The following is a 9,857-nucleotide window of genomic DNA, read 5'->3' on the forward strand; positions in this document are numbered from 1 at the left end:
TGTAACGTTTTCAGCGACTTACGTACTTCCTGCACTGGTACAATAGCCATGTGGATGACACAATCTCATCGGCTATTTCAATTCACAGATTGCCCTTATGGTCTGAAACCCTGTATATACATATGAAGCCACGTTCTGGCAGCACCTATATCTACTACCTCTAAGGACATTCTCTGACGCAGTATATCACATTTCACATATTGACGTTCTTTATGCCGTTTCGTGCGTTATTAGCTATCTCAACAATCTTATTGCAAATTTCTGCTTTTAAGGCAATGCAATATTCCGGCAGCTTAAAGAGTCGCCTGAGATCTAGCTCCGCGCAATAGAGACCGGCGCCCACTCCATCAGCCATTTTTAAGTCGTCCGTTTAGACACGTTTATATCATATTTTCAAAAATAATGAGATGGAATAGTTTCCATGTCCGAAATTCGAAGTCCGTATAGGAGGATCTCAGTCCTTAAGATAAGATTTTCGTCCTTGCTCGACTCGTCCAGATAAGGCTTAATTTTTTTCAAAAAAAAGTACGTTAGCGAACGATTTAAAGCTAGAAACGCTATGAATATCATCCATCAACCACTATATTCACCAGATTTGGCTCCATGCGATTTTTTCGTGTTCCTCTAACTGAAATGCCGCTCTATAGAACTCGTTTTCAGTCGATTGAAGGGATAAAACAAAATTAGCTGAAGAAGCTGAAGGCCTTCCCAAAGTGTGATAAAGAAAAGTGTTTCGAAGACTGGAAAAATCGTTGACATAAGTGCAGTACATCTGGTGGGGATTTGAAGCGGACAAAATAAATATTGATGAATAATTAAATATTTTGCTTTTTTTACAATTTCCGGGTAATTTTTTGTCACAATGTATATACAATATATAATAATGATTTCTTTTTTTTTTTTTGCATAGCAAGTTATTAAATAATATTCAGAATTCAATGAAAATGTGACTTCGATTATGTTTCCGTATGGGACCCTACATTATTCAACGTCTAGGTGGTGACATATTCCACAAAGTGACTTTGAATTAGTACGCTCATAAGTATAAACAATTGGGTGTGGGGTTACTTATCCCATTCATGATATTGCATTCTCAACTCAGTCGCGTAAACAGATAGTGTCACGTACATACGAGTAAATACGCATGCTTACGCGCATCTGCCCTTAGCTACACATGCATACATATGTACTTGTATGTGCATGTGTTATTCGGTTTTTATTACTGCAATATACTTGATATAAAATTTTTTAGTGATACCGTCGATCTTATTCACAATCTCAAATAAGAATGCAATCACCATACAAATATTTACATAGATATGTAGTTAGATTTTATAGACTTGTTGTATGTCTGGAAGTCTATTATATCCTATTAAGGGGTTAGGGGTAGTCAGAGGCACGAAAAAATTAAAATTTTCAGTATTTTTTTTTTTTTGCTATTAAATCGTGTTATTGTTGACTTGAAGTCACGAAAATTTCAAAAAAAAAAAAAAAAATAATAATTTCCAAAGTTATAGTTGTTTGTGTTGACCCAGTTCCAAAAAAAGGTACTTGCGGTGACAACCATAAGTCCTTGGAGATTCATCTAAAATCAATCGGACAAAAAAAAATAGTTTTATAAATAGATAAACTCGGGCCTGATCGAAGGATTTTTTTTTTTCAAAAATTAACAAAATGGCGACCTCAGGAAATTTTTTTCTAAATTTTTGGGAAAAAATCAACAGTTAATTGGTCTTAAAAATTCGATTCGAGTTTATTATGTATTCTAAACGTTGTATAAGTTTCATTAAAATGTACTCAGCGGTTTTCGAGTTACAGTAGTCCCCAGTAATATTTTTAGGCATCATTAACGAAAATGCAAAAAAAAATTATTTTTTGAAAATTCTAACTACCCCTAACCCCTTAAAAGAACCCTTTTCTACGTAATAGTGCAACGCGGAATTATGACACTCAAGATTTAAGGGCAAACAAATGCGGGATTAACAACAGTTGGCGTTTGTTAGACGAACGTGCGAGCCGATAACGTCAACATTATCCACGTGATTTGCCCTAATTACAGGTGTTTTCATAAACATACTCAGATACTTGTAACCGAATGTTGAGTCCTGAGCTAGAGAAAGATGTAAATAGTATTCAGACTGCTCAAACTCGATATTCTGCTTAAACAAGGTTATAGTTTTGTTAGATATTTCTTACCAAGCCTATTCCCATATAACGGTATTTTTAAAACGTATTACGGCATAAAATTCATTTTTTTGGGCATGATTGAATTATTATGATACAAAGGATGATTTTCAAACGCCTGGTTGTTCTTGTTTTAGCGGGTACCAATCCCCGTTAGGCTGGTAAAGCTTAGATAAATTGTCGTCGATGTCATCTAACGGAAGGCCCAAGAAACGTGCTGTTTCGACGGGATCGCACCGGTGAGAGGGGTGTTGGATGAGCGAGGTCGGTGGGCAGAGTCATGCGGAGACTCATTGCACGTAGGACATATTTATATTATAGGAGTTTAACCTGCTACAGTATACAGAACGAAGCTGCACAAGGGTCACTCTCGTTTCTTGCGGCAACTCGAGCTCTTCGGCTGCGATGTATGTTGGTGCTTGTCGGAACTTTGTTGCGTCCGAAGTCTGGTCGGCGTACTGTCTAATGTCGTCGACGTAATTGAGGAATGACCTCTTGATGTTCCTAGGAGGCAGTTCTGCTTCAAGCTGGTGACTGCGTAGTCTGGAGTGCAGTATTCTGACAGGTCTAAAGCTACCTTGTCTGCTTTCCACTGCATCCAGGCGACCTTATTGGTGTGGCGTCGTTAGGGACCGGCCGGCCGATTGCTTTAGGATTATTGGCAGTCAGAATCTCGATGCCATCGACTGCAATATTAAGGTCAAGTCTGTACTTCTTCGTCCAGTTTGTAAATATGGTCGCTGTGGATTTAGTGGAGGAGAGTGTTAAGTTCCGTGCAGAGAAGAAGCGAGAAAAGTCGGAGAGATAGCCGTTTACCTTTGAACACATGCCATCGATTCAATTGGATGTAGGTATGGTCGAATTCTAAGTCGACTCGAAACTATATAATATTAATATTAATGCTCTAGCTTGGTTATAAATGTCTCCACACCATCTATGTACATTAAATGACAACTTTTCACCACATTCTTTAAGATGACGTATTCCGAAGCGTTTTTCGAATTCAGTCATCCAACCATCAATGTTAAAAAAATTTCTCTAGTAGAACTTAGCTATTGTCTTTCAAACTATAGGAACAATAATAGGAATATAGCTTCAACGTTAAGTCATAAAACATTTGGAACCAATTGTTGAGACTTACATACATATGTACTGACTTCATGCGATGCGCTTTTGTTTTTTTTTTAAGTATTCCCCGATTTTTTAATTTCTTTTTTTATAGTTTAAACCGAGGACTATGGAATTCCATATTTCGCAGATATTTCCATAACTGGAAGTTCCTTGGTGGAATCGTCCAAAAACCTTTGGTTTGTTTTCCCATGATAAAGGCTTTATATTTGGCATTGTACTTCAAAGCCAAACGACATAATTTCGTTTCTGTCAAAGTTATTTAAAACTTGAAAAAAACTCATTTATATTTTCTACAGGCGTTGGTCCACGTCGATTTCTCTAGATCAGCCATCTAACCTAACCCAACCTAACCCAACCTACAGGCGTTCGAAAGGGTGTTTTTAGACATATGGTTTTCAGGAAGCTATAAAACACATATGTATAGAATAATATTATGACCAAGTGTTTTGCTTTATCTTAAAGATAGGAGTTTGGCATTATGTTTTAAGAATGATTTCGGAAAAGTGATATTTGTGGCTGGCTCCAGTAAATTACATTCCAATTTTTTTTTTCCAATTTTCGACTACTTTTTGCATCGGAAAATCACCAAATATTCTCTTCCAAAGCATCAATGATCTTGGGATTACCTGTGTTGATAAAGGACTTCACATGGTCCAGCGGGGTTAAATCATACAATCCTCGGGCCACGCCGCGGGCCCACAATACGAGAGATGCGATGCGCTCACTAAAAGTTTCCTTAAGTAAATTGATTGTCTCGCAGATTGTGCGGCATTTAGCGACATTTTGTTGGAAACAAAGATCGTCCACATCAACATTCTTAAATTCAGGCATGAGAAAGTCCTTAATTATGGCTATATAACGTTCCCCATTGACTGGTACAATAAGGCCGGCTTCATGTGGATTGTCATCACTCCAAATGTGATAGGTTATGTTTTTTAAGGTACCCATTCAGCCAAAAATAAACTTCATCGCTGAAGAAAATGTAAAATGTGGTTCGAAACCAATCCAGGGTTGTTCGAATTACCCCCTCTGTTGGGCGATTATGTCGACCTAATATTGGAGGCACGCGCGGTGCCTTGACGAACCGAACTATTATTTTGGTAATAAATTTTGCACGAATTGCGAAGATTATTCCGGACTAAGTCTCTTCATTATGAAAGGGTAAACAAAACTGAATATGAATCAAGTAACAGCTGTCAAAAAAACCAACTCCAAAAAAAGTATTGGCGCATTCGCTATTTCGAAAATTTGTTGTACTGGACGACCACTGTATTATACAAATATATATCAAGTAATTAATTAGATCTATATATAAGTTCATAAGATCCATATCTTTATCCACCATCCATATAATGGTAAGTAGATTTTTACAAGCACCTGGGTTTTATAAAGCCAACATTTTAAGACAATATTGCAACTGTTAATTTCGGGCTGTTATCCCGTTAATCGAAAATACCAATGTTTGTTAATTGCTGACCTCTAACGCATTGATCAGCTGTTTGAAATCTTTGTAATTTGTTAGTGATTTGTTGTGTCAAAAGTGTCAATACAATCAAATCCTAAGCTTTGAATGAGAATTAGAAAGCGTAACGAAACATAAAAAAATGGAGGAGGAATGCACATGTTAAACTTAATTTAAAGTTTCACGGGACTTCGTAATAGTATTTCCACATTTTATGCATTTTTGCGCAATTACTATCGGGTGATTTTTTAAGAGCTTGATAACTTTTTTTAAAAAAAAACGCATAAAATTTGCAAAATCATCGGTTCTTTATTTGAAACGTTAGATTGGTTCATGACATTTTTATTTCATTTAAATGTTGACCGCGGCTGCGTCTTAGGTGGTCCATTCAATTTTGGGCAACTTTTTCGAGCAGAATAGCCCGAATTTCTTCGGAAATGTTGCAACTTTTTCTGTAATTTCGGCATGATCGGAATAGCCCATGCAATAAACTACGAACATAAGAAAGCCATTTGAATACCGGTATTGTAAACAAGTGGCTCAAACTGGTCCATGTTTTCAACCGATTGCAATTACTACAATCACTTCGCATCAGACGGAATAACTGTTTACCAATTGTTCTCAAGTCATTTAGTCGGCTTCAAAGAAAGAACCAATCAAGTATTTTGGAATTCACATTTAGCGCTTCAACTGATGGGGTGGTTTGGCAAGATTTATTATATTATATATGCCGATATTGCGTCGATATCGAATACCAGGTGCAATGACACATTTCAATGAAAAAATATAGCCAATAATAAGAAAGTGTAAACACAGAGAGAAATTACCCAAATTTACCTTATCCAACATGTTTTGTGAATATTTTGCGCTTAATTAATTTTTTTTATTATGAAACAATTATTGAAACAAACAAGAAGCGATATTAGTCAAGCTCCTTTTCTTAAAGATATATTTCTATTTTTATACGAAAAAAAGTAAATACATCTAATGCAAACTTAACGAGAATGCTTATCACTTATTTAAATGAAAAAAATATATTTATTAATTTTTCTCTTGTGGAATAATAAATAACTTTGTTTTATTATTTACTTATTTAGTGTGTATTTACTGCGTAAGCAATTTAAAGCTCTAACACAGCAAGTGGTAAACTATATTAATTTCTTAATTGTACTAATTGATTATATACACCAACAACTTACATAAATTTACTAGTACAGTAAAGCCCTTATACGATTAACGGGCGCCTAGTCCCTTTGCTTTGTTTAATATGCGGTTTACGAAAAACTATATATGTGACCTGGTCTACGGAAAGGGGGCTTAGGTGTCAAAAAAAAAGCAGAACAATTAATGAGATAACGAGAAACTGACGATTATTTTTAACAGCTTTTCCCAGAAAACTAGTTTTCGCACGTTAGCTGCCTTTTCGTAGACCAGGTCACATATACTCCTATTACGGTTTGGATTTACATCAATTTAACTTTAGATCAACCAATTTTATTTTGTTTTCCGTCGAAGCTTCATTGATGTTGACAACATAACAAGTGAATATTTGACAAATGACAAAAAAATAATTACCACAAAAAGTTGTAAACTTTTTAACGAAAAATCAAATCAATTCAAATTTGTTACCGCTCAATAAAAGGTGAAAAAAATATCTTTAGTCATTAAAAAAGTTCATTTGACCACGTATGTATATGTGTGCAGTAAATTAAAATTAAAAAAATCTGAGGAATATCGAAGGGACTCATGTTATTATATTCCACAATCCTTTAATTTTATTTTTCGACTTCTGAATTGGGACCTATATCGGCCTCAATAAGTTCTTCAAATTGTGGTAACCTTGTTTTTTCAATATATTTTTACAAATAACAGATTAAAAACTTTTTAAAATTAATTTAAGTAGCTTATTTATCTGTTCTCCATTTATTTTATTTTTTTTTTTTCAAAATAAAAACAAGAAGATGCATTTCTTTTAGTAACTATGTGTTCAGTTTGTATGGCAGCTATATGCTATAGTTAACCGATCTGAACAATTTCTTTGGAGATTGCATTGTTGCCTTAGAAAATAATCTATACCAAATTTGGTGAAGATACTTTGTCAAATGAGGAAGTTTCCCATGCAAGCATTTGATTCCGATCATTCAGTTTGTATGGCAGCTATATGCTATAGTTAACCGATCTGAACAATTTCTTTGGAGATTGCATTGTTGCCTTAGAAAATAATCTATACCAAATGTGAAAGTTTTCCATACAAGAACTTGATTCCGATCGGTCAGTTTATATGGCAGCTATATGTTAAAGTGGTCCGACAAATGAGCAGCTTCTTGAAGAGAAAATGACGTTTGCAAAGTTTCAAAAGGATATCTTAAAAACTGAGGGACTAGTTCGTATATATACAGACGGACGGACGGACGGACAGACAGACGGACATGGCTAAATTGACTCAGCTCAACATACTGATCATTTATATATATACTTTATAGGGTCTCCGACGCTTCTTTCTGGGTGTTACAAATATCGTGACAAACTTAATATACCCTGTTCAGGGTATAATAATTTGCACCATTTATTCAGTGGTAGTGTCCACTTCATTTTCACAGTGATGAAAACCGTAATACCACCAAAAAGTTGAAGTTTGACAACACTTCAAATGACATTTTTTGGACGGGTTAAGTTGATATCAATTATACCGAATTATACTGAACTTGAATCAAAATTCATTTGAGTTGAAAACTGTAATGGTTTAATTATTTTCGCGCCATTGATATATACTCTACGTGTTTATAAAAAATAAAAATTGGAAATATTTTCGGCTGTGATAGTACACGGCGCTTTTATGAGTTCCACACTCTGACGCTTAGAGAAAAAGACAATATGCTTTAAGAACCATAAAAAATCAAGAGAGTATGTTAACTTCGACTGCACTGAAGCTATAAAACGCTGAAACAAACTTACAATAACAATGCTACTGTGGTTCGATCTGAAAAATTTATTTGGAGATTGTACTGTTCCCTTAGACAATAATTCATGTTACTTATTGGAAGGCGTACTGCATATGAAATTACAGCGAATACCTTTTGACTTATTTTTGGTTAACTAAAGATCGAATAATACATTATTGGTTGATTTATAAAAAACGTATACCCGGAAATTGTAAATAAAACGTAAAATATTTAATTATTCATCAATATTTATTTTTACGCCTTCAATGTAATCCCCACCAGATGTTATACACTTATGCCAACGATTTTTCCAGTTCTCGGAACACTTTTTATAAGCAGTTTTTGGGATGGCCTTCAGCTCCTTCAGGGAATTTTGTTTGAACTCTTCGACAGACTGAAAACGTGTTCCACGGAGCGGCAATTTCAGGTTGAGGAACAAGAAAAAATCACACGGAACCAAATCTGGTGAATACGGTGGGTGATGGATGGTACTCATTGCGGTTTTAGCTTTAAATTCGGTGACAATGGTATTCTTTTTGAAAAAAATCGATCTCTCTTGCCATCTCTCAACACTTGCTTGACGATTTTCAAGCAGTATATCCTTCACTTTTTTAATATTTTCATCAGTTGAAGAGGTCGAAGGTTGTCCAGAACGAGGCATGTCTTCAACGATTCCACCACCGTCTTTGAAGGTTTTGTACCACTCGTAGGCTTGTGTTCTTGATAAAACTGAATCACCGTAAGCCGTTTTCAACATTCGTAACGATTCTGCACACGAAATTTGGTTAGAAATACAAAATTTGAGACAAAGTCTTTGTTCGATATTTTGATCCATAGTAAAAATCGCAACGCGCTAGTGAGGTGTACGGACTAAAGCAGCTGCTGTAAACAAATTGGTTGACAGATCGCGCTCATATTTAGCATAGTAATTAAGGACAGTCCAACCAATTTAAGAAATACATTTTTTTAAATATCATTTACCCGGCTAAATTAATTACAATTTCCAAGTGCTTTTTTTTAAGGTACATTAAACTGATAATAATATTGCTGAAAACTTACGATAATTTTTTTTTAACATAAACAAAACAAAATAAATGAAAATAATAAAGTCTATGCTGGGCATGCAACGCGTTCTTGCTCGACTCGTCCCGATAAAGCTAATTTGTTTTTCAAAAAGGGTACGAGTGTGAACGAATTTAAAGCCAAACGCAATGAAATAAAATTCGCTGAAGCAGCTGAAGACCAACCCAAAAATTGCTTATGAGAAGAGTTTCGAGGACTGGAAGACTCTTTGGCATAAGTGTATAATGTGTGGTGAAGATTACTTTGAAGGTGACAAAATAAATATTGATGAATAATTAAATATTTTGCTTTCATTTACAATTTCTGGTTAATTTTTTATCACAATATATGTCAATATAATAGAAAAAGTTAGGAGTGGACTCTCCAAGCCCGCGAACTTTTAAATTTAAAAAATTCACGTTATTTTCCGAATATACCTCGTATATGTATATGTATTATGAGAATGGCACCGCCCACTTTTAGCTGAAATTCGACACTTTGCCATGCCTGATTTCTACATTAACCCACTTCCCCGCTTATTTATTAAAAAGTGACATTTTCGACAAAGCAAGTCCGAAACTAGAGCCTACATACATAAAGTTACTGAAATATCTGCATATTACGTTGTGTAACTGTGAACTGTTTTCGTTTGAGTGTCATCACTGTTAAGGTCGAAAAATCCCCACGCGCAGTGCCAAGTAAATACATTTCAAGAAAGTCTATTAATCAGTGTCAATGTGAAACAATTTGACAAAATTGTAAATAAATCGAAAACCAGACGACACATATACCGGCTTGCATGTAAAAGAGTCAGAATAGAATGTATGAGATATTGTGTAAAAGATTTTTTGTTTGATGAAATCAGCTGCAGAACCTGTAACCTAATGAAATCCTATATGGCGCTGACGCTACCAAATTGGAACACTTTCCTTTAACTCATAAAAAATGCATGTATATCACTTTAATATACCCATTTAAATGTACAAATTTGCATATGTGTGGCCTTGTGCAGTGAATTCTAATTGTTTATTTAGCCATTCCTCGGTGAGTATGCGTGCGTGTGTGTGTGCAATTGT

Source organism: Bactrocera neohumeralis, chromosome 4 (genome assembly GCF_024586455.1).
Source record: "Bactrocera neohumeralis isolate Rockhampton chromosome 4, APGP_CSIRO_Bneo_wtdbg2-racon-allhic-juicebox.fasta_v2, whole genome shotgun sequence".
Taxonomy (NCBI): Eukaryota; Metazoa; Arthropoda; class Insecta; order Diptera; family Tephritidae; genus Bactrocera; species Bactrocera neohumeralis.